Source organism: Ambystoma mexicanum, chromosome 3p (assembly GCF_040938575.1).
Source record: "Ambystoma mexicanum isolate Mex_15411 chromosome 3p, UKY_AmexF1_1, whole genome shotgun sequence".
Lineage (NCBI taxonomy): Eukaryota > Metazoa > Chordata > Amphibia > Caudata > Ambystomatidae > Ambystoma > Ambystoma mexicanum.
In genome coordinates, this window is record NC_090925.1 from 1,196,349,228 (window position 1) to 1,196,376,161 (window position 26,934).

At 44.3% G+C, this 26,934-nt stretch overlaps 1 protein-coding gene across 3 annotated transcripts in view; it reads left to right on the plus strand.

Annotated features, from left to right (window-relative positions):
- Window positions 1–26,934, plus strand: part of SPOCK1 (SPARC (osteonectin), cwcv and kazal like domains proteoglycan 1) — a 3,006,883-nt gene that overhangs the window by 2,068,728 nt on the left and 911,221 nt on the right. The window lies entirely within an intron of this gene.

Genomic DNA, 26,934 nt, shown 5'->3' on the forward strand with positions numbered 1-26,934 from the left:
TCCCCCTCCCGCCCACCCCCCGCTCATGCCCCGTGTGTCTCTCTCCCTCACGCCCACCCCCTGCTCATGCCCCGTGTCTCTCTCCCTCCCCCCACCCCCCGCTCATGCCCCGTGTCTCTCTCCCTCCCCCACCCCCCGCTCATGCCCCATGTCTGTCTCCTGTTCCTCCCACCCCCCGCTCATGCCCCGTGTCTGTCTCCTGTTGCCCCCCACGCCTCCGCTCATGCCCCGTGTCTGTTCTCCCCACCCCTGCTCATGCCCTGCGTCTGTTGTTCCCCCCCACCCCCCGCTCATGCCCCGTGTCTGTCTCCTGTTCTCCCCACCCGCTGCTCATGCTCTGTGTCTGTCTCCTGTTCCCCCCACCCCCCGCTCATGCCCAGTGTCTGTCTCCTGTTGCCCCCCACACCCCGCTCATGCCCCGTGTCTGTCTCCTGTTGCCCCCCACCTCCGCTCATGCCCCGTGTCTGTCTCCTGTTGCCCCCCACCCCCCGCTCATGCCCCATGTCTGTCTCCTGTTGCCCCCCACCCCCGCTCATGCCCTGTGTCTGTCTCTGTTGTTCCCCCCACCCCCGCTCATGCCCCGTGTCTCTCTCCTGTTCCCCCCACCCCCTGCTCATGCCCCGTGTCTCTCTCCTGTTGCCCACCACCCCCCGCTCATGCCCCGTGTCTGTCTCCTGTACCCCCCACCCTCCGCTCATGCCCCGTGTCTGTCTCCTGTTCCCCCCACCCGCTCATGCCCCGTGTCTCTCTCCTGTTGCCCCCCGCTCATGCCCGTGTCTGTCTCCTGTTCCCCCCACCCGCTCATGCCCCGTGTCTCTCTCCTGTTGCCCCCCGCTCATGCCCGTGTCTGTCTCCAGTTCCCCCATCCCCCGCTCATGCCCCGTGTCTGTCTCCTGTTCTCCCCACCCCCCCACTCATGCCCCGTGTCTGTCTCCTGTTCTCCCCACCCCTGTTCATTCCCCGTGTCTCTCTCCTGTTGGCCCCACCCCCCGCTCATGCCCTGTGTCTGTCTCCTGTTGCCCCCCACCCCCCCGCTCATGCCCCGTGTTACCCTCGTGTTACCCCCACCCTCCCGCTCATGCCCGGTGTCTCCCTCGTGTTCCCCCCACGCCCCGCTCATGCCCCTTGTCTCTCTCCTTTCCCCCCACCCCCGCTCATGTCCCATGTGTGCCCTGTACCCCCGCGCTCATGCCCCGTGTCTCCCTCATGTTCCTCCCCACCCGCTGCTCATGCCCCCACGTCTCTCTCGTGTTCCCACCACCGCTCATGCCCCGTGTTTCCTTCCTTTTCCCCCACCCTCTGCTCATGCCCCGTTTCTACCCTGTTCCCTCTCACCCCCCGCTCATGCCCATGTGTCTCCCCTGTTCCCCCCACCCCTCGCTCATGCCCTGTTGTGTTCTTTATACACCCCGCCTTCCCTTTCCATGGTGGCCATCTTGGTAAAAGATTTTCCTTCCTACACCGGGACGCCACAGGCGTCCCGGTGTAGGAAGGAAACTCTTTTTGTTTTTTTTTACCACCCGGCGTTCCCACTTTGAGGACATAAGATGTTAGTGGTCTTCATCTATTGAAAAGGATGTTATGGTGACGTTGCACTAATAAAAACCTTTAAAATTTAGTTAAAAAAAATGTTACAGGGACGTTATGGTTAAGTTGCACTAATAAAAACCTATGAAATTCAATGAAAAAACTTTGTTAAAGGGACGTTATGGTTAAGTTGTGCTACTAAAAACCTATGAAATTCAGTGAAAAAACTTTGTTAAAGGGACGTTATGGTTAAGTTGCGCTACTAAAATCCTATGAAATTCAGTGAAAAAACTTTGTCAAAGGGACGTTATGGTTCCAAGTAAAACCGAAAAACCCTTCAAATTCGCCAGTTATGGTAAGCTAAGCAACCATAACTCACGCCACCACCGTGCACTGCTAAGACTAACACCCAGGACATCAAAGATGACATCACAAATGTCATTGATGACATCACTGATGACATCAGACATGACATATACATATATATATATTTATATATATAATGAGGGTTGCGGGGGGTTTCCCCCCGCATATATGTAACAATTGACCTTAACAATTCGGTCAATTGTGCAATGGTCAATTGTGATTCGAAAAATTGCAGTTCGAACAATTCCTATACAACTGCAAAGACCTACACTTTGTGCAGTGCTCTGTTAATCCCCAGCTACGTTCACTCCCAACAATCTACAAATCCAATATGACATTTTAAGAATCAGAATATTATGCAATGTAATACATTTTTTAAGGGTGTACACATAAGAAGGGGACATGTATTTTCAGTTACTAAATAGAGGATCAACACTACCTGAAGTGCTGCCATGCACACTTGCATGCACACCATACTGTTTCACCATGTTCCCTGCGCTATAAGAGTATAGCCTATCTGTGACCCCCTGCCCATAGTGTTGAGAATATTCATGAGGATAACACGGAGAAGCTGTTTTGATACCAACCTTTTGGTTTTCTAATCGGAAAGAGGATGGGATGACGCTTGAAATATTTCTCTCCTAGAAATATTTTGTTTCACAGCCCTAGGAGCAGGCATTGTAGTTTACAGTTATATTTGTGGTTTGTTTTTCAAAGCAAAAAGAAATGTGGAGTGGAGGGTATGGCAAAGCTCATTTTCAAGTGTTCATTGCCAGGCGCAATAGGCGCCATCAATTGTACATGTATGTGAATAGGCAGGGGTTGACATGTTGAGTCATTTCTTGTTTCGCTTTGGTCTTCTGAATCATATTGTTTCACAAAAAGACATGTAACATAACAGCAATTATTCTGCAAAGTGTGTGCTAGAATTCTGTTCTGGTCCTGAAATATGTTCTGCATTTGTTCAGTCGATGTATATATTAAAAACACGCGTCTGGTATTGAGACACTTCATGGTATGCCACCCTGCCTGCCATGGTCCTTTCCATGCCATGATTTGCACAGGGGCACCGTCATGCAGGGACGTCATTTCACCACAATGTCAGGGGTAGCGGAAGTGACAATACAAGACTATTGACCTCTGATGACATCACAGGAAGTGATGTCAATGGACACCGCCCTGAAGTGACATCACGGGAAGCGATGGAACACAACCGTTTATCCCTTGACAAAACAGGAAGTGGCATCACATAGCATTGTATCCAAGTACACTATGAAAAATATACTTTCAATATTTCTGTAACATGATATACATTTCATACAGGAATGGATCACCATATGCATTGGCACAAAAAAAGCATGCTATAACTGCAACTTGCGAAAAGTAAAATGCATAGTCCGAAATGGATGCTTATTCTACTCTAAATGCTTTTTGTCTGTATTGTGAAGATGAGGTGTTTAAGAACAGACTAAATCAGTGACTCACCCCCTAAAGTGTGCCTGAAATAAACCTTTAATGTGTCTAGCAATTATTGTATGGAATTCCAGAAAGGCAAATAGCCACATGGCATTGGCCACAGTCCAGGAGCTTCAATTTGTTTTTTTTTTTTTAAAAAAAAGGAAAAAACAAGGGGGGAAAAATCGTTTTAGAGGTAGTAAGGGAGACCTCAATGGGTCGCAAGTGCGACCCCTAAATGACATTCTCCTTCATGCCATCCGTTTTCCAACCTCCTGGCCAATCTGAGTCACAGTATGCTTGCTCAGTTTAAGCGGGTGGCCAGACGTTGAAGAGTGGAAAGCAAAGATCAGAGTGGGCCCAGAGCAACGCTATCGGAATGCCCAGTGCCAGGGTGTTGGTTCACCACCACAGCGCCCCTACCGCTGACTCGGTTGCAGACTGTAGCTAGTGTAAACTAGTGACTGCTGCACTCTCTCCCATCATGCTGCCTCAATACGTCCCTCACACTCCCTCCATAGCTCACGCCTATCCTTCCCATGCATCCCCCCACACGGTGTAGTGCCTAAGAGTGTTGAGATGAAATACGAGGGATGCCATATCATGTAGGTTCAAATGAATATGACGGTGGATTGCTCATAACACATAAGATAATTGGGGACTTCTCTAACGCTTTCCTTTGTAGCAAATCGTTTGAGAGGCTAGTGTCAAGGAACGTCACACTTGCATGAACTATTTAATTAACAATTCTACATATGTGTTAAAGAGGAGTTGTGTTTTTTGAATAGTTGCAATGCTCACATTTGCAACAGAGGAAGGCAGTTGGAAAAAGCAGTTTATATCCCTCCAAATAGTTAGGTCTGGTATCCCTTCCATACATAATCACGTGTTGGGGTGATACTTTTTCATTCATCCACAGATGTAAAGATAATATGGTGATACCTGTAGGTCACAGGAGAAGGGGAATGGCCTAAGCTACCTAACTAACTACTATGATGATACCCACCCGCCCACCAGAACTAGTACGGACCTGACAAAAATATATTGGGATTCAATCCATCTACCTAATTTGAGGGGCAGGTAGGAGTCACTGCAGTGTGACTAGTGATGGGAGCAGCAGCTTCCTTCACGAACATGAAAAGTACATTTAATTAAATAGCAGTAAGGAAACAATGCCACAGACACAAGAAACACCCACCATCGTGTGTGTCAGTAATTGTCAGGCTTTTTAATGCATTAGGTTTATGCCCGTGGACTCTATACTGCAAATCCATGCGGGCACAAGACAATTGTCAATTAATTTTACCTTCTCAAGGGCATGCAGCACCCGCATCCCAGCTCAGCGGCTGAACATCTTGCAAGACCGTTCCAGTAATGATCTTAGGCATAATGAGTTGGCATCTGTGGTGCCATTTGCCTTCACATCCCAAGAAGGGTGATGCAGCGGAATAGTTGCCGGCACAAACAGAGTTCCCATGAGGAAGATATTCATCATACATAGTGCGTATGGGAAACCACTGCAGGGTCGCTTTTCTTCATATCCTCATATGCAAAGCAGACAGGGGCACCTCTGAATGCCCGCCCTTCTCACAATCGCTGACACTGGCCCGTATGCTGAGAAATGAACACTCTTGCTTAAGACCATTGGAAACCTTTTAGGAAGTCTGAGAATTTAAGGATCTACAACTTCCTGAGCTCCACCTGGAAATGGGCACTAAGAGCTAATGGACCATAGTTCTGGGCATTATGGGGCCTTACGACCCCCTGCCTGTGGGAGTGAGCCCCCAGAAGTTGACAATGGTGAAGGTACTCACCTGACCATAGCCCGCCTTTCCCAGATCCAGTCATGCTCTTCTCCTAGAACCTCTCAGTCCCCACTTGTCATCATGTCCATCTGTCATGGATACTGCCAGCTCTCCTCTACACAGGTGACACAACCACTGAGCCCACACTGCCCCTAGGGGGAAGAATCCCTCACAACAGTCCAAGAAAGCTGTCCAAAAAAATGAAGGTTTGGTGTCTGTCCCATCTCCTAACCCCCCCTCCTTATCCCTGTCATAGCTCTTGCTCTATCCGATATTGTCATCTGAACTAGTACGATAGTAGCTGTTTGTCTTCCTCCCCCTCCCTCCTTGTTTGTTGCCTCCCCTTCAAGCACTACCTGAAATGTCATCAGGCCTAGTACGATAGTCGCTTGTTTTGTTCCTCTCCCTCCCACTCCCCTCCCTGCACCTCGTGTCAACTCACCGGCTCTAGCATAAATGTCATCGGGCCTAGTACAAAAGTTGCTTGTCCATCCCATTTCCTCCTTACCCTGCCCCCTCCCCTCCTTATCACTGTCATAGCTCTTACTCTATCCGAAATGGTCATCTGACCTAGTACAATAGTAGCTTTTTGTCTCCCCCCCTCCTTGTTTGTTGCCTCCACTTCCAGCACTACATGAAATGTAATCAGGCCTAGTACGATAGTCGCTTGTTTTGTTCCTTTCCTCCCTCCTCCCACCCTCCCTGCACCTCATGTCAACTCTCTGGCTCTACCGGAAATGCCATTGGGCTTAGTACGGTAGTTGCTCATTTGTCTCATCTCCTACACCCCCCCCTCTCATCCTTAACGTTGTCATTGCTCTTGAAATGTCGCCAGGCCTAGTCCGATAGTAATTTCACATTCTTAATTTCTCAAGGCCTTGTAGGAATGTCACTGTATTTTCCCTTGCTCCCTCCCTTGCCATGAAGCGCTTTGAAACACATTGTGTATAGGCGCTATACAAATAAACTATCAATCAATCTATCAATGTTATACTCTAGTCCTAGAAGTCAGAAAGTGTTACCACCTGTCACCCAGTCCACAGCTGCCAGTTAAAAACAAACACAAAACGAATTACAAGACACGGCATACAGAGAATGTGCCTTGGCCCACAATGACAAAGGGGTTTGACACACCCATACTGAAGCTAGCACCCCCTACTTCTTCGCCGCGTGAGAAAGCTTTTGGACGTGGTGTGCAGCGTTGCTGCTCGTCTCCGCCGCGCTAAGAGTTAACAGTCAGACAGAATAAATGGCTGCCAGTTTTTCCCTGACATGCACTCTTTATGATTCACGGTATTTAAAGAGCTCCAGCTACAGTTTTCCTTTGATTGATGGTGGCTATGCAACCACCTCCCCTGGTGGTGGCCAAAACATGTCATTTCTGATTTATGTTCTCTTTCATTCCTTGATGAAGCATTAAATCTGTTTTGTTCAGGAGTGTCCATTTCAGCACCTGTGAACAGAGCCCACAGCCGACTGCTTGATCGTTTCCTTTATTGAAAGATGCAGGCACGAATGCGAGAACTGTGATTTTATTATGCACTGCAATGCAAAACTAATGAGACCGACACCCGACTAGGCATTGTAAAATTAACAAAATGAGACCTGCATGATAATTAGATCGAGCGCAAGGAGAAAGGTGTGTGTTTTATTACCAAACGTAAGAACATCCATTCCGTAAACAAATGCGAGCACTTTGAGACTGCAGAATGATCTGCTAATGCTAAGCAGTCCCTCTGCACGATGCAGTGGCTGCCTCGTGTGGCCCCAGAACCTGGATTCACAATCCTCGTTTCCCAACTTTACTATAGTGCGTGCTCCTAGAAAAATCCCGGAACGCCCCTATGCCCCATTAATGTAATGTTTAAAAAATAAAAAAAATGGAAGTGCTTAGAAACAGCCTTAGTACTAGAACTAATGTAAAGAGCCTGCACCTCGACACAGCAGGTCATGTTAGAAAACATGTCTTTCGGTATTCCATATTAATGGCATGACCCACAGCACACTACCTACAGCAGGCATTGTTCTGGTAAACTCAATACAGTGGTTCGTAAGCATGATATGATGTGATAGGTTATTTATAACGCGATAACGCGCGCAATACCCAAAGGTTTCTAAGCGCGGACCAGGGAATCGAACCTGCATTGCTCTGTGTCGTCTTGGTTCCAAGGCGAGCACGCTGCCCATGAGCTATCCTCCCACAACAATGTAGTTGTTCCACATGTGGCAGGACCTACTTTGTGACCCTGTTGTGCTCTGGCACCTTGACGCTTCTTTTGTGCTCTAGCACCTTGACACTTCTTTTGTGGTAGCTGGAATGACAATAATAGGTCTTAGAGAAAATAACCTGACAGATGCAAAGAATATGGCAAATTACTACTTTATTATCAGTTTTATAAAGCAGGGTAATCTGGCAGACATCAGACTGATGTTTGCACACTCACACAGTAACTTGATTACATCAAAATATACGTCATCTATGATATTATGCTACAAAACTTATCAGAGGGAGGGATTGGTTAAGAGAACAGATCTATAAAATATACAAGTATTTGTGCTTCATTGGCTACTCCTTGTTTGTAGGGCACGCCTTGAACTACCTATAAATGCATACAGTACTGATTATGATGGACAAAACATCAGGGGATTGGCCCTTGTAACGTTTTATGTTAGATTATCCCCCAACCCCACTGATTGATTGGCATACTGTCCCAACCTTGGATTTCCGGCCCTTGTAACGTTTTATGTTAGATTATCCCCCATCCCCACTGATTGATTGGCATACTATCCCAACCTTGGATGTCCGGCTCCTTAGCAGAATGTACTTTAAACAAAACTTAGTTGTTTAAATCCCATCACACTATTCCCCATTTTCCCAATTAGACCAACATCTCTCATCAGTAGGCCATCAGCCAAAGTCTTGCATTCGTAGTTGACCTTGTTGCTTCTAACTGTTCTCAAACATTCAATGGAGTATGAGCACAGCACTATCTTAGCTTAAAGCTCTAATGAATAGTCTTTGTTTTTGACTTCTGGGTCACATGTGAGTGGACCACGAATTTGTCAATTTCAGCCACCCATTTACTGCTATATATATCTGGGCCAATCTTGACTCATTGTCTGGTCTGCTTACGGGCATGTCTTTTTCATGCCTTCTGATTCTTACAGCTCCGGCTTGTTTCTGAGGTAGCTTGGTTACATTCAACGTGTACCATCGTCCATTCTCCTAATATGACCATTCTTGAGATGTTATATATTCCTCTATAGCAAGCTTCTATATGTTATCTTTCTACCTTGCATTACTGTGTATTTAAAGTTATTGTTAAATAAGTAACTTCATTTCTTTTTAGATTCATGATCACTTTCAGATTCATGTTACTCTTAGTACTTCAGTTACTTCATTACTTCCTATTTTCATATTGTTTTAACATAGGTTCATATATCTTCTTCGTGACATCACTTTGTCCTATTAATTGATGCAGTCTGACATCTTGGCAGCCGACATCCTTCCATGTAACAATTCTTCCATGCACCATCCTTAGCTGGTTAGATAGCACAGCGAGTAGAGTGCTTGCTTTGACATCTGTGCAGAGTCTGCCGATGCAGGTTCGAATCCTGGCAGGGCCAAACTCACCCATTCATCCTTCCAAGGTTGACAAATGAGCACCACACACCGTGGGTAATAATAAGCAGTGCTCAGATGCCTGAGAGTTTGTAGTGCTATATAAATGCAAAATAATTTTATTAGTATTATCGTTCCACACTTTCAGTATAAGTGTAAATTCTATATGGCTGTCAGAGTGCATAACGCCTCTCATACACTCAATGCGGTGTTGGAACAATACAGGGGGTCACATCTATAGCTCTTCTCCGACTGTTCCAATATGAGGGTGGTGAGGGGGCGGGGACTTGCAGGGCAGTGTCTACCTGCTCCTCTACACTGTCAGAGGGTGATTGAGCCTGACACCCAATACCCTTCACCGGGGCCTGCAGGACAGCAGGTCCCCTACCAGTCTTCCTTACCATTCTAATGGCGGCGGGTCGTGAGGGGACACAGCTGAAGCATGAGCAGTGCCACAGCCCAAAAAAAGGAGCTGGAACCACGCAGCAACAGCTGACGCTATGCATCAGCATACGGCAAGCATCACAACACAGGGATGCCTGATTATGCAGCGGGGGAAGGGAGAATCAAGGGGTGAGGCAGCCGCAATAACACTGGCCGTCGCAGCCCAGGACCCCAGAGCTCACAAGCCCATGTGAGGAAGGCATGGTATCCAGCAGTGGACACAATGGATACAAGATTTGAAAACCTTTATTTACAAATTTAGTTTGGATGGTAGAATTCCTAACTTGCCCTAACTCTAAAATGAGAGTAATCTTGACCATCAAAAAATAATAAATAAGTCAGTCAAGTCAAAATAAAAAGGCCTATTCTAAGAAAACATTGCCCTCCTTCTCAAGATAACAAATGTGTTAAGAAACTACAAAAAGGAAAATGGTGCCTCAAAAATAAATGTCAGAATGGCTTCAGCACCAACTTCTTTCCCCAGGTTGAACCCTGTGAGTCTAGAGAGTCTCTCAATAAGCAAAGGATAGGTGGATGGCACAGTTCTCTGTTTGGCACACTTTGGCTTACTGGTACAGTTCAACAGTTTGTTCTCAGGCTTTTAACTCTTGCTAGTTCAATCACGTCCTTAGGCTTCATCCGCCTTGCCATCAATACTTAGTTCATATGTTTTCAATTTTTCTCAGTTCTACACAGGCTTGCCTCTGCTGGGCTCCAGCCTGTCTCATTTCCCTTTATCAAACAACTTCTTAAATTTCTGCACAGGGTTCCATCTGCTGGGCTCGAACCTGTCTTGCCATTCGTGGGGGTTCACTCCCCCATGTTTTATTCAAGATATCTTTCACTGTCAAAGACTTTTGAAACTGCAAGGAATTTATTTCGACCTCTGCATGACAATTTCGACCTGTGTTTCAATATTCATAATCTACACTCATTTTATGACACCAATATTTTTTCGTATTTCTGACTCTTGCATTCTTCAGTCTCTCCTCTTGGCTTGTTCAAAAATAAAAGTTTGTGTGTAACGCCAACACCTCTTGGTTTTTCAAATCAGTGTCTCTTGGTGCGTGTAGTTTTTACATTTCCCTTTTGCCGCCCTTGGCATATTTCAGGTAACGTTTGTTTGCACATCCATGTTTAACTTGTTTCCCCTACTCTAAGGGAGTTTCTATGGTTTAATTTAATATTTCTCAGCTTTTGTCTGTACAAATTACTAGTTTTCCCTACCCTTTGCAGGGGACCTACTTTAATATATGCAAAGGTAGCATCCCCTTGGAGATTGAGTAACTGATACAGTGTTTGTAATTCACCTTTCAGTAATGGTCTTACATGACACATAAGTTGCCATCCCATCCAAACTGCACTGCCATCTTTCAAAGTTAAGAAACAGATTCCCCAAGTCTTCACCTTCTAGATATGGTTCTAAAATACCCTGAGGCAACAGGGGTTTAGTGTGGATGGCAATGAATTGTTCCAAAGCTGATGTGCCGCCAGTTGGGCTAAGGAATCTTCAATGGCGGCATTTCCATAGGGTATTAAAGTTCTCTCTGATTCTTCACCTGACTCAGAGGGAAAAAGGATTGACCCTGCTTCTTTGGGATTGCTTTCAAGTAATTTGAAGTCTTCGGTTTCGGAATCAGATGGGGATATTGCAGATTGAAATTTTGAATATGTTACTAGTAAGGCAGAGGTGGAAGGGGAGCTCCCTCCTTTAAGGAAGGTTTCCAGGGCACTAGGTCTAATAAAAATGTGAGGTGACCTTATCTTCAGGATTATACGGTCCCACTGTTGTAGTTGGTAATGGAAAATAGGCAGAGTATTAAGCAACAATTGGGCCCGAAAAAACAAATCTTGATATCTAACAGGGACGTGAGCTTGCAAGGAAAGGACCTTCTTTATGGTTTGCATTAGATCTGAGGCTTCAACGTCAACAATAATACCTTGCCGACTGGTTGTAAAACAGTAATAAACATGGGGTCCTTAACTTTTAGCAATTGAATCGTATACCACTCCGACACCATATGTGAGGAAGGCATGGTATGGAGCAGTAGACACAGACACAATGGATACAAGATTTGAAAACCTTTATTTTCGAATTTAGTTGAGATAGTAGAATTCCTAACTTGCCCTATCTCTAAAATGGGTGTAATCTCGTCTTTCAAACAATAATAAATACACCCAAATCAGTCTGGTCAAAATAAAAAGGCCTATTCTAAGAAAACCTAACCTTGCTCTCTTTCTCAAGATAACAAATGTGTTGAGGGAATTGAAAAAGGAAAACGGTGCGTAAAAAATAAGAGTGGCTTCAGCAACAATTCCCTTCCCCAGGTTCAACCCCACGGGGTATAGCAAAGGATAGGTGGATGGCACAGTTCTCTGTTTTGCTCAACAGTTCAATCTCAGGCTTTTAACTTTTGAAAGTTCAATCGCTTCCTTAGGCTTTAGCTGCCTTACCATCAATACTTCTTGGTATTTATGGAATCATACCAAAATGTCACCACAATTGTGGCAAAAGTACTAATACCATGCCTGAGCGCAGTACAAAAATCCTGACCACCGTTACACTGACTAAGGTTTGCAAGGATTCTGGGGGTGTCCCTCGCTCCCCTTAGTCGGTTTAATGGGGCTTGGGGGGGTTGCATTATGGTAAGCGGCAGATAGGATTTTTTTTTTCAGAGACATTGCGGCGTCAGCACCGCCCCACTTAAGTGGGAAAAACTGATACTGCAGGGTTACAAGGGAGTCGGCGGCGAGCATAGAGGTGCACCACACTAAAGGTAAGTGGGTGGATGTGGGTTGGAGGATTGCGGGCCGGGACACATGCGAGATCTATCGGATCACTGCGCCACGCTGTAATTGGAGTCAACATTTTTGTCAGCAGAATTACGGGCCACGCAGTGATCACATAGATTTGTATTTATGACTCTTGCTTTCATCAGTCTGCCCCCCTGGCTTGTTCAAAAATAAAAGTTTGTGTGTAACACCAATACCTTTTGGTTTTTTCCATTAGTGCTTCTTGGCACTTGTAGTTCTTATAGTTCACTTTTGCCCCCCTTGGAATATTTCACAATTCACATCTTTTTGTGTAGCACCAATGCTTCTAGACACTTGTAGTTCTTATTCTCTCTTTTCGTGTTGTGCCAGTGACTCTTGGTACTTGTAGTTCTTACTCTCTTTCACTTGCCTTCTTGGCCCTTTCCAAAGTTCTTATACTCGACTTTTGCCTTCTTGGCATAATTCACATATTTCATTTTCCTCTTATTCAACTTTCTTATATTTGATCTTTGCTTGTAATATCTTTCAAAATAATGTTCATAACATTTCACAGTGACTTTTGAATGTTCGCCTCACTTGCACAGGGCCACTCTGCTACTTTGTTTCCTTTTCCATTAACAATTGTCCTCTTCACTCGCAGTTTATCGGCACACACAAAACCATCAACTTTTAAATCACAGTCACTTTTCTCTGTAACATCAGCCAGATCTTTGTTGCTCTCACTAACTCACCAGTTGTGCTAAATGACTTGCTTTCATCTTTTCCTCGCATTTCAATGTCATTGCCAGTGCCTCCGCTGATCCTCGCCAACTCTACCATTCACCCGTGAGGGTTGTGGGTCATTTCCTGGCACCTGGAAGGCTTCTTGCCACTGCTCCCTCTGCTCTGCTTTTCGAACACTCACGGCTTCCTGAAAGCTTGGAATCTTGCCTGGCTTATTCTTGATCTTCCCAATTGTTGATCAGCCAATTGGTGTTCCAATTCCCACGGGCTGGTTTGCATCAGCCTTGGAAGAGCTGATCCTTCACTTACCCATTCTCTCTCAAAGTGTGTTTGTGTGTGCCACCTTTTATTTTCATCAGGAGTCTTAATAAGTGGCAGGTATACATTATTAGAGCTATGTGCCTGACTCTGCCTGGCGTCATTACCTGGACAAAACCAATGCAAATCAGGGAGGTAATCCATCTGTCCTCGTCCCTCATCTTTGTTGGTGCAGTCCGTTTGTCAAGTGGGGATGACTTATGGGAGTTGTAGTTTCTCACAGGATAAACAGGGATTTGGGTTAGATGGGTTATGAAAAAAGGTGGATACCATATCTCGCAATTGGGTGCTTCTCCCCCACTCCCTGAGGACCCCCTACCTAGGTGATCCTCCCTCGCTTGTCCAACCCCAGGGATTGGATCCAAAAGCGATGGCCTTTCCCTGTACACCTGTGTATGGGATTCCTGGATACTAGGTTGTGAAACACCATGTGGTTTTTCACACCCAAAAGGGAGGATTTTTGTATTAACAAATGCCCTACAGGTGCCTACAAAGGGAAAATTAACCCCACTAGACCACCAGAGCTCTGCGTTAGGAAAAGGCTGCACGGAGGTCTGCAAACATACATGACTTCTGGAAGCCATTGCAGGCTCCAGGTGAAGAATGCAGCAAGAACGGGGACCGTGCTTATTAGGCCTGATAAAGCATCCCCCAGCCCTTCCCGAGTCACAACCTCTGGAGACAGATAGGTGATTTGCTAAGGCCAATATAGGGTGAGCTACTTAAATTGGTATGTGTGAATGATTCAGTGTGCGTTAGTTGGGTTAGAAAATCCCCCGGGAGTGAGTCAGCCAGCATCTTAGGGGAACCACTACTAGTAAGGCATGAAAAGACAGTCAGATGCTACTGTTGGCAAGAACTAGCATGCCTGTTAGGCACGCCTGGACTAGCGTAGTGGGAAAGACTGGGGATAAGACGAGACAGACAGGGCTGGCCCTAGCGCCAAACCTCCCAAGAGAATATTATAGCCATGCTCTCTTTAAACCATCAATAAAGTCCCTTGGACCTGCTATCTGAGTCAGAGTGGGTATTTGTGGGTGGGCCACCCCGTTACACATATTTACACAGAACACTCAACCCCCCAATCAACTATTTGGCTGCATTCTAATTTATTTAACTATTTGCAAGACAAGCACAGGAAGCCTAGCCCCACTTGCAAAACCCTTATTTCTGATACTCTGAGATGCATACTGAGAGTCACTTGCAGTCCAGGATATAGGCTTATAGATGCATCTCCCATGACTGAGAGGTGCCATTCAGCAGCAGTGAAGAGCGTTAAGTACACACCCTTCAGACCTGTGCATATTAAGCAATAGTCTCACTGTAATATTCAGGATCTGACGGTAGATGTAAAAAAGTACATCAGCACTCAGCTCCAACTTTCATACTTCTGGGTAACACTCTGAATAATCCTCTATTCTTACCCTTCTCAACCTGTCTGCAGCCATTGACAGGATAGCTGCACTCTCCCTGATCCTCTGTCTCACCTCAGCTTCCAAAACACTTCTATTGTCTGTATTGCCTCCTATCTCTCTGACCAAACATCCTCTATCTCCTGGATTTTTCAAGAACCTCTGATTTCAGCTATCTTCCACTCCTCACAGCTATTCCCTCTCTATACCTCCTTTCTTTGAAAACTCCTCTCCTCTTTCCGCTTCTCTTTCTATATGTTCACTGAAGACACCCACATGATCTTTACCTCTATCCCAAATCTCTCACCTGGGATCTCTGTCTCAGCTATCAGTCACTGGATGACACTTTGATGTATCATGGTTAACTTCATTTTACACCTTGCTAACCATGTTTCATCATGCTTCCTCTTCCCATCTCGTTTCCCAGACAGCCTGTATTTGTAATTCCATTCTAAAGTGATCTCAAACTGTCCCAATTTATCAGCACCACTGCTACCCCTGTCAGAAACATGACCTATCACTCAGGTAAATCTGTTTATCTAAACCCTCCTGTTAAGGCATCTTGACGATTGCTCTAACCCACACCTAGGTCTTCCTCTCTACTCCTTTGCTCCCTGAAATACATTCTAAACGTTACTGCTTGCACACCATACACCCTCCACTACTCCTCTTCTTTTTCCCATCACATTGGATCACTCACCATGTACCATACACTGTATATAGATTGCTCCTATTTATCTTTAAGTCCAACCATGCCATGTCCCACCCTTAACTTGCCTACTCTATCACCCTATACTCTCTCACATTGCTTAGGTTCAGTACTCACATTTTCTCTTACCTGCACCCATTGTTCTTCATCCTGCATCCACTCTTGTATGTTCCTTGGCCCCCTTTAGTGGAATTCCCTTCACCCGGGGATAAACAAAACATCACCACTAACCTCACAGTTCAATAAACCTCATTCCTTCTACCCCAAATCTGCCAATAGCCCCACAATCAACACAAACCTTTGCGTTGGCCTACACTGCACCAAAACCACTGCAAATATGTGTACTTCACCTTAATTCTGTAATTTGGCAGTGATATATCTTGTTTTTATTACCATTATGACCCCCATCACTAAATGAAAATGGAACTGCTCATTTAACACTCTGCCCACTTGTAAAACACCCTGCAAAGAGACTGCTCCTGTGACTTTTGTAGTCTTGTGTACATTGTTTCTGTCAAAAGTGCCACTTTTCTTCAATAAAATACAATACATATAAAAACAAGCAAGCTAGTGCATCCTGTATGATCTAAATGAGCAGTACTGCTTGTTGGTGAGATGCCTCCTAAAATGTTGCTGCCTGTACAGTGTCACAAATCCGAGTAGGAGGAATACCTCACAGACTCAAATATAAAAAATAAAAATGCATTATATTGAGGGTAATTTAACTATGGTTAAGCCTAGTTGCACAATTCTTAACACCAGAAGCTGCAGATGATTCTTCTCTGGGCTCTTGTTACCCTACTTCCTAAACTAGAGGTGGGCAACCTTAGAACATAGAACTTAAAAAAGGGATATCTTTGCCTGGGATCTTACAAAACAAAATAATCTAGGAAAATAACCTAGTCACGGATCTCAGTACAGGGTCTAAATTTTAAAGGCCTCTGGGTTAGCTTGTAATCCCATCCGGGAGAAGGGAGAAGGGACATTTCATAACTGTTGATTCAGATCCTCTGATTCTTATCTTTGACTCCTGAGGCAACCCCTTCCCTGGGTCTCTGGTACCTATTTGCGTCACAGGATAATGGCATTTTCCACCAGGCTGAAACCCATAACTTTCACCCAGAAGGGGGCTGATTGACCTTCCCCACTGTCTAGATACGTTTGAAGTGGTGTGACAATAGGCGCCGAATCTTCCAACTGTAGGCCGGCTATATAATAGTTTCTGGAGATGGAGTCAGTGGTCCTCTCCTCCTCCATGGCTGTGTTTCAAATTATGATTCCCAGGAGTCACTACCTCCAAATGACTTGTTATGGTCTCGTGCTTGAGGGAATCTCATCTGTAGCTTCTGATTTCTGTTTTTGACTGCCCTTCTCCAAGTGGCACACCTCAACACTTCACTGCATGCTTGTACCTCCACCCTTCCTCAACTCTACAACTCTATCCCTCAAGGATTATGGGGTGCCTGGTTTTTTCCTCACCTCTTCCCATCCCCTCTTCAGTTTTTCTCCTCTCATCCTTTTTCTCCTCCTCTCATTGTTTTGTTCTTCATCCGGTCCCTGTGTACCTTCTGCCCAATGCTCTCCATCACCTTATACCAGAAATTGTTTCCAACCACATCCTTAGGGTATTCCACCTCTCTCCTCCAGTTTTCACCTTCATCCATCCCTCCGATGCAATTCTGCACCTTTCCACCCTTTAACATTTCTGGTTTGAGTCAGGCAAGTGCCTGAAAGTTATGTTACTAGGTTTTGCACTGTGTCTGATCCACCACCATTGTGATCTCCGAGCACCAATGCGTTTCAGTAAGTTAATGCCAGAGGCATCCAGACTGCAGTTTGCAGAGGATGAGAAAATAGACAGGGATTTGGTGTCGGGAAATGTTAAACTAAAAGGGATTCAAGAAAAGGAGATTCAGGATAAAAGCGGAGATTTGATGCTTGGGATAGTTTTGGGTGCATTCTGATCCAGCCAATGTGGATTGTTGGTCCAGTGTACAGAGGCATGTTAATGTTAAAGGTATTTATACCGCACACCGTCTCAACTGCTTTGGTCCTCAGGTGCTTCGGTGAATCTAAAAGGAAGGGTAGCAAGAGGGGGCACATTAGTAGGGTGCAGTGGGAATAGGAAAGTGAGATTTGTGATGTCCTGTTGGCCGCTTCAGTTTGGTGTGCACTGTTCGCTGAGCTTATGTGCAGTTTTGGATCAGTGCCAGAATTCCCATGTGCTGTTGTGGCATGGTATGTGTAGTTAGTCTGTTGTGGTGAAGTGCATGCAGGTTGCTGTGCAGATAGGTGGTTGTGTGAGTTTCTGTATGTTGAGTATGCAGAAAGTTGAAATTTTAAGGTACGGTTATAATGGTTTTCAAGTATTTGTCGATTACTTACCACTTTGTCTTCGCGTTTCTGTGCTCAACCTCTAGGGATATCCTGTGTGTTTGGTACTCTACTTTGTCCGCCTAATTTGCAGGCATGCTGCATAGTGGGAGCTCTCTTGTCCCTTGTTGTCCATCATGTTGGTTGTCCTCATCCATCCAAGTATCTTTTTGGATTGGTGGCGTGTGGGGCTGGGTGGGTGGTGCACACCCACCAAAAAACGTGGATTGTCGGTGCACACTAGTAGTTTCAAATTAATCTTATTCATGTGGTCATGTAGATGTTATGAAATTTTAAGGTGCAGGAGAGAAAAAATGGTCTTGGCACAAAACCAATTTCACACAAAATGAAGGATATAAGAAGATCCAAATTAGGAACCCTCCTGTCCCCGGCACACTATAGTTACTGTCCAAAGACAGTCAATAATTCAATCACGATTAAACAGGCAAGAACGTTCAATTATGTTCAATAACAGTATCAGTATGTAGGGTTAAAGATATTTAATCAAAGAGAGAATTTCAAGTATAGGTATATTGATGATAATGCAAAAGGAAACATCCAGAAGTTTAATATACTTGGCTGACACGTTTCGAGGTTTTCTCCTCTTCTTCTAGAGCCTAATTGAACTGAGGAGCATTAAAAAAATGAAAATAAAGGAAAAGACAAAATAAAATACAAATAATTCCCATAAGTGTGTTTTTCATAACCATAAGATCCAGTATAACAAAAATATAATACAGATGGTGAAGTATAATGCATAGCATTGCGAAAGAAGATGAATGAAGAAATAGAAAATACATAGATCATCATAATTGCATATACTATACATTCAAAAAGTATTTCCAATGTCCAGTATCATACTTGTTAAGACACAGAGTGTCTGAAGGACACCCGGTGAGCGCCAATTCACAAGTCATTAGTTTGCTAGGCGTGACTATGGCATAGTACTCACTCATTATGTGTTTTTAAAGAGAAATATCATGTATCATGTACGCGTTGTGGCAAAGGCATGACATGCATCGTTATGACGATACTGACTAAAGAGAATACGATTAAGGTCAGGGCAGTAGTTGGCATAGAAGCAAGATGTTTGGAAAAAGACTAGAATAAAAAGTAAAAAATAACAAATACAAAATAAAAGTTACTACTCACATTCGGGGAAAGGGCAAGGAGGTATCTTTCTCTTAGCGCACAATGAATGAATCCTTCAAGTGGAGATAACGCATGATAAATGTGCTCAATGGATTCAATCTAGCTAACCTTATCTGTGGGTAAATAAAAGATATTATAAAACAAAAGAGTGAAATGGGACAAACTGTTCAGCTGGCCAAGGCACACTATGTTAATGTAAATAAGGAAATAAATGAACAGACTCACTCATGTGTAGCCGGGAAAGTCGCATGAATATAGATTATTCGTAGCTAGCGTGTCATCGCACAGCGTGCCCAAAGTTATCCTGCAGGTTCGTAGCCCAATGTCTAATCTAAGTCGGAAAGTGCAAATAAGGACTCTGTCAAAAACGCTACTAAATACATTGCAGGAGCCGGTCATCTATGGCTTATATATCTAAATGTGTACCTTTCCCAGGCGAGTATATTCCAAGGGAGCAGCCAAGCGTTGCTCGTGGCGGTTACTGTGGTGATGGCTACCAGAGACTACAGTCAGTCTACACAGTACAAGTTGCTGACGTTCAATGGGGCACACAAAACTAGTTCAGTGTATTCACGATGATGTACAGCATCTGTTACGATCAAACGGAGGTTGATCAATACAATGTCAACGGGTATTATGTGTAGTTACAGTCTACAATGATAAAGAGTGTACCTGTATATTTACAGTGTCCGCTGTGTCTAACGAGGCTGCAATCCGAGACGTGTGGTGGTTGCCATGGTAATGATGGCTGGCAGGATTAGATTGAGCTCCACCATCTTGGATGAGTAATCTAGACTAATGAGTCAAGCATCAAGATCGAAGAAGGACTATGAGTCCGAATTGTTTTTAACATGAGTTCCATCTTATAGTGTGTACCTTAATACAGTCTTCAATACGGTTGAATGAACGAGTTGTCATCTATGTGTACTGTGAAGGAGGAGACGTAAAAAATGTTGATGTAACTAGTCCTGGGCAAACAGAGTGCATATCGAATTGTGTCTTAAAATGCAAGCAGTCTTAATGTTTCCAGAGGCGAGAAAATCCGCAACGCTGCAAAAGCAATTATTCAAAAAATAAGAAAAATAAAAAATAAAAAGAATATATATTGATGTGATGCTATGGACTGGTGTGGATCGGGTGCCCTTTTACATAGATTAACATTCACATATCATGTGTTGTGTACTCAAGTACAGTATCAGGCAATTGGACTTAAAGTAACTAGGTGCAGATGAATTTCTTTTAGATGAAAGTATAGTCAATCCAACCCAGTTAGTCATATGTTAAAAACCACATGTTAATATGTTTGAAGTATTAAACTATGTGAATACATTCAATAGGCAGACTATGTTATGGGCTACCTCTAGCAGCTCATAAGGGTATAACACAGTTAGTCTGGTCTTAATTAGCACCACCGTCAGGATGATGGTTTATGATGTATACTGTGAACGGAAAGAAGTGAACATGGAGAAGTGCATGGGAAAAGGACAGATGGAGGGGCGGACGAAGTTGGAACACTGCGGTAGCGAAGGGAAACAGTCTGAGGGCCCATTCAGTGTGAACCACAGAGAGTGGGAAAAACAACAATGTCTCTGGCTTCCTGGGACTAACCTCATGCGTCCTTATGAGCTACAGATAGTCCTCTTTTTAGGGGCTGGGTGGGTGAGGACAGTTAAATATCAAAACAGCAAATTCCCACAAACCAGCTTCCTATCCTTTTCACTAAGAGCGAGTGTTCACAGATACCAAAGTATCAAATCATGATAACCCCCTACTCAAAAGAAGGCCGAATCACCATGTAGTTTATCAAAAAATATACATATTTTAATTTTTAGTATTTTCAACAACATATTGTACTCAACAATCTTGTACTAAAAACAATTATACAACAACAACATTTGGAATTCATTTCTCTGTTTGTATATGGCTTGTCTATCTGGACTAGGGATTCATATATCGAAAACCCTTTCCGTGCCCCATTCGGGGGTCTGTGTGTTAACCCTCAATGATATTATTTATGCCCTTCCTAATTTACATGGGCAACGAGAGTGTGCCAACACTGTGTTCATGTGTTTGTAGGACCAGCATAAGTCTTAATTGCTACAGAAATATATACACGGAATCATCCCCAATACATATTCTGCTGGTTCTGTCTTCAGGGCACTTGTATTTTCCAGTGTGTCACGTATAACATTGCGTGGTACCAGCCACGGTTCCAATAATTCTAGAAATGGCCTCGTTTGCCAAAATGTTGGCCGGTCTGTATACTATATCCGCCCTCGGCGAGAGACGTTCTTCTCTGTGTCACCAAAGTGGCTATTCTTGCTGTGTGAATTCGGCCTCAAGCCGTGTAATTCTAAGACAAAGAAAATACATTTCCCCAGGTTTAATCATTATCACTTAATGGGAATGGGACACTGCGTATTTTCTTTCACCCGCCTTACCAGTTTAGAGATTTTCAAGATTTATCTGGGTGTAACTAGCTCCACGCGGGAGAGTCCACTTTCAGAAGTAAATGGGGAAGGGGTTGTGATAGAAACTCAATAGCTATAAAGTGTGTGCATGGTGACACTAAGTCATATCCAGCCAAAGAAGTTACAATAGAGGTGAAAGGGGTTGAGTCTAAGATTAAGGTTGCCATTATGCCTCATTTACCAACGCCGGTACTTCTGGGACCAACCTTCTCACCTTTCAGGATTGTGTAAAGGATGCAGAATGGTTGAAAACAGCTCCTTTTTCACTAATAGATCTGGAAACACCCTTCACAAGGCCCCCCAAGAAAAGTAAAAGCGAGGTAAGAAGGGGAAAAAAAGAATGGGCAGATTAAAAAAAAATTCACAGGGGTCATAGACTGATTACCAGATGATAAACGACCTACTTTTCAAAGTGAATTAGGAACCGACCCCACATTAAGAACTGCCTGGGAACAGGCCATTGCCCATCCAGAGAAGGGTACGACCTATCCATGTTTTAAGTCTTCAAAAGGTCAATAGGTCTATTGTATCGAGTAACTCAAGATAGAGGAAACCTAGAGGTGGAACAAATGCTGGTACCCCAGAGTTTCAAGTCAACTATCTTGAAATTAGCACATGATGAGAAAACAGGTGGACATTTGGCAAGGGAAAAAACTCAAGAAAAAGTTTTGAAAAGGTTTTATTGGCCAGGAGTTTTTCAGGATGTAGCAAAGTATTGTGAAGAATGTGTTGTCTGCCAGAAAAACAACCTCTGAATGCCTCCCAAGGCCCCCTTGCAACCTTGGCCTCTAATAAAGGAACCTTTTTCCCTGAATAGGGATGGATGTTGTGGGTCCATTAGAACATAGCAGCAATGGCCACCAATTTATCCTAGTCATTGTAGACTACGCAACGAGGTACCCTGAAGCTTTTTCCATGAGAGGAACAAGTGCACCACAGGTCTGTAACCTACTGGTACCTTTTTTTTGTCGGGTGGGACTACCCGCCGAAATAATTACTGACGAAGGCAGAAATTTTGTATCTGGCATGATGAGGAGGGTTTGTCAACAACTATACATACAACAGATCCGCACAACGGTCTACCATCCACAGACAGATGGTCTGGTCAAACGGTATAATAAGACCATTAAGCAAATGTTAAAGAAGATGACCGAACCAACGGGCGCTAACTGGGACAGAGTATTACCATGGGTACTCATGGTATTAAGAGACACCCCACAGTCCTCCACCGGGTTGTCCCCATTTGAATGGTTGTTCGGACACAAACCTCGAACAGTGCTTGACATAGCTCAAAGAGAATGGGAAGACCAGGAGGAAGAGACCCAACTTACTGATTATGTTTTACATCTGCGGGACAACCTAACCAAACTAAGGGAATTGGCCAGGGAAAATCTCGGCCGGTCCCAATTGACTCAAGAAAAGTACTACAGTCGTACTATCAGGGTACAAACCTTCCAGAAAGGAGATAAGGTACTGGTGTTATTGCCCACATTGTATAATAAAATGTTGGCCCAGTGGAGGGGTCCATATACAGTGAAAGCAGTGCTTGCACCTGTAAATTATGCAATAGAACAAACCGACAGGAGGGGAAAAAACCAAGAACTATCACGTCAATCTCCTGAAAGAATGGAAAGAGTCCAGTAACATACAGAACAGCGAGTAAGAACCCACCGCACTCCAGACGGTTCAATGGGGTCCTGAATTAACGGAAAAGAAAAAAAGAATTAATGGGTTTTCTTACACCTCTAGGTGATGTTTTCTCTTTTTACCCTGGTAGGATATCACTGGTAGAACATCGAATTGAGACACTACCAAACCAGTTTGTCAGAATGAGACCCTACCGGCTTCCAGAATCCAAAAGGGGAGCAGTTCAGGCAGAAGTTGAAGAAATGTTGAAATTGGTAATAGAAAAATCAACAAGTCACTGGCCCTGCCTGATAGTGCTGGTGCCCAAACCGGATGGCACCACCCGGTTTTGTATGGATTATCGAAAACGTAATGATATATCCACCTACCAAGCCTATCCTAAGCCGCGGATAGACACATTGTTGGTACGGCTTGGAGCAGCACAGTATCTTACCACTATCGACCTCACCAAGGGCTACTGGCAGATACCATTAAGGAAAGAAGACAAGATCAAAACCGCCTTCTCCACTCCATCAGGGTTGTACCAATTTACTGTCTTGCCTTTCGGTCTTCATGGTGCTCCAGCCACTTTCCAGGCATTGATGAACCAAGTCCTGGCATCTCATAGTGATTATTGCTCTGCCTACTTAGATGACATTATAGTGTTCAGCAATAGCTGGGAAGAACACCTTAGCCATCTAGAAAAAGTAATAAAAGGGTTGGACACAGCAGGCTTGAAAATCAATCCAAGAAAAACGACCATTGGAGCCCAACAAACAAGGTATCTGGGATATCTGTTTGGGGGCGGAAAGATTCAACCCCAACAGGACAAAGTTGAAGCCATTTTGAAAACTGCCATTGCCAAGCAACCGGAAACAGATCCGAGCTTTTTTGGGGTTTGTGGGCTATTATAGAAGCTTTTCTTCAGTTGCAGCTCCCTTGACCGAAGCTCTGATAAGTACCTACAATAAAACCATCCTCTCTTACAAGGAAGCTCTTCGGGCATTTAATCACTTAAAAAAATCTATCTCAGTCCTACCGGTTCTATGTTGTCCGGACTTCAAGAAAGAATTCTACCTACAGACAGACGCCTCCGGTTCCAGGTTAGGTGCAGTACTATCACAGGGAGTGGAAGAGGACCTATATCCCATTGACTTTATTAGTTGAAAACTCCTACCCCATGAGGAATCCTACTCTACCATGGAGAAAGAGTGTCTGGCTATCAAAGGGGCTGTTGAAACACTACGATATTATCTGTTAGGCCGGACATTCACTGTGTTCACGGACCATGCCCTGTTACAGTGGTTGGCTGTAAAAAAAGATTCTAACCAGCGTGTTCTGAGGTGGTTCCTCACTTTACAAGCTTTTTGCTTCAAAACGCTACATAAGCCCGCGTCTTTCCAGGTGGTCCCAGACTATCTTTCCAGGAGCATTGATCGACCTAAACGGCTCGAGTCTTCGGGGGGGTTTGTGAACGGAAGTAGTGAACATGGAGAAGTGCAAGGGAAAAGGACAGATGGAGGGGCGGCCGAAGTTGGAACACCGCGGTAGCAAAGGGAAACAGTCTGAGGGCCTGCTCAGTGCAAATCACAGAGAGTGGGAAAAACAACGATGTCTCTGGATTCCTGAGACTAACCAACATGCGGCTGATGGTGGCGAGACACCTGGAGCCGAGGTCACAAGAGACCCGAATGAAAGTGCCCCGGCAGTACCCGCTCCCCTGTTTTCTACATATCCCTTGAACATCATTCACGACAAACGAGAAGACAGGACCAAAGGTAACAGTGCCGAACGCGCAACCGCGGCCCCTCCAGCTGCCTACCACGTGGTTCACCTTCCTACACAGCAGGAAAACACCACAGACATTTACGAAACAGCAACTTTTCCTCGGTATCCCACCTATCACTCATCTTTCATGGGGAGCTGCAGCGCTCCGGGAGCCTTGGCGGTACCTACTTGCTTGGAGAAGGGGGATTCCCACGGTTTTCCGGCATTAATGGGTGAGGCAGTGTGGCAACCTCCGATCAAAGAGAAAGGGGGCGGGGCTTGTGGGGATATTTATATTTAACAGAACATAGTCTTCCTGTTTGGTCTAGCCAACTCCAGCCCCTATATAAGGGTGAAACGAATGAATGACTGGGTGTGTTTTTCCCGATCTCTTGTAGAATATCAGAGAAGAGGGAGAGAGAGAGCTGCACCCGAGACGCTCTGGGCCTGCGAAGACTAGCCGTCACATTTCCAAGGCGCATCCTTACTACAGACAGAAGAAGAAAGCTATATTGGAACCCTGAGCTGTATTATCATTTATTTATTTTCTCCTGAATAAAGGCTGTTTTAATTTCATATCCCTGGCTGCCTGCTTCCTCCTTTACAATACTTATTCTGCAATTCCCACGCTAGGCACTATGGTCATCTACAAAGAAACCATATTATGTTTGAAGCCTACATGGTTAGGTATGGGGAGAGATAGAAAGATATTTTAAGCAAAACATGCTCATAATAATTGTCATGCCCATTGAGTCGACCTACGACATATGGGAGTACGATTGAATTCAATATGAGTCAGATGATGCATCTCAATGAAAATTCTTCATTCAGTCCTCTAGGGTCAAGGGAGTCCAAGCAGTGCATCCAGTATTTTTGTCGTCTTGATAGAATAGATTGGTAATCACCTCCTCTATAGGGGCGTTTCACCACTTCCAAAATTTGAAATTTAAGTTGTGCTACGGAGTGATGGTTTTCCAGAAAGTGCCTTGCTAGTGGTGATCTAGTGTTTTTGCATCTGATGGTCGACTTATGTTCGGTCCATCTCTCCTTCACAGGTCTGGTTGTTTGACCTACATATAACAGTCCACATGGACATTTGATGGAGTAGACTACTCCAGGTATAAGGCATGTTGCGTAGTCTCTTAATTTAAATGTTTTCCCGGTCTGGGGATGGTTGATGGAATCACCTTTCACCACGTTGTTACAGTGTGAACAATTCAGATACAGGAATGTGCCCTTCTTCTTCGTTCTGAGGCAAAGTTGTTTCTCTTTAGGTGGTCTTTCTGCCCTAACCAGTTTGTCCCTCAGATTGCGACCTCTCTTGAACGCCATCATTGGTGCTTTAGGGAACAATTTGTGTAGTATTGGATCATTTTGAAGTATCCCCTAGTGTTTTCTAGTTGCCTTGCTGATCTGGAAGCTCTGACGAGAAAATGTGGATATATATAAAAGGGGTGGTTCCTTGTCTTTCTCTTTTACGGTCAATAGTTGTTCCTTAGTCCTTTGGTCTGATCTTTCCTTGGCTTCACTCAGTATAGATTCTGGGTACCCCTTCGATTCAAATTCATCACTGAGCTTTGAGCATTCCATATCTAATCCTGCTGGTTCTGATATAATCCGTTTTAGTCTTAGCATCTGACTAAAGGGAAGGCTCTTGAGCATTGCCTTCGGATGAAAACTCATAAAATGAAGAAGGTTATTGGGATCTGTTGGTTTGTGGTAGACAGTTGATAAAGTATTGTTCTTAATTTCTATATTCACATCCAGGAAGTGAAGTGATGGCGTTCCCACCTCCATGGTGAATTTGATGCTGTCATGTACCGAGTTGAGGTATTCCAGAAATGACGTTAGATCTTCCAATGTGCCACACCATATACCAAACACGTCGTCTATAAAACGCTTCCACATCAATATGTATGAGGACCACGTAGGGTGATCCAATACAAATTGTTTTTCAAAACGATACATAAATGTGTTTGCATAGACAGGGGCCATTGATGACCCCATAGATGTTCCCGTTGTCTGTAAATAGAATGTATTCTGGAATCTGAAGTAGCTATTGTACAATATTAGATTCAATGCACGCCCACCTCCACTTTTTTAATGGAGGGGTAGATTAGGGTTTTTGGTTTCTGACAAGGGTATTCGCAGGTTTCGTTCTGGAGCAAAGAGCCAAGTTTTGAGTAGTTTTCTGAACACCAAATGACACCTTGTATGTTTTTTGGTAGGTTATTCCAGGTCAGGGTTGCGAGGTGAGTGAAAGATGATCCTCCAAGTTTCCTTTTGTTGTAAGCTTCTGCTACTAGGCCAATGTCGTTGCTTGATGGGAGCAATCTTGTTGAGTGGTAGACAGTTATCATTTTCTTTAGGAACTCTGCTTCCTGGCCAT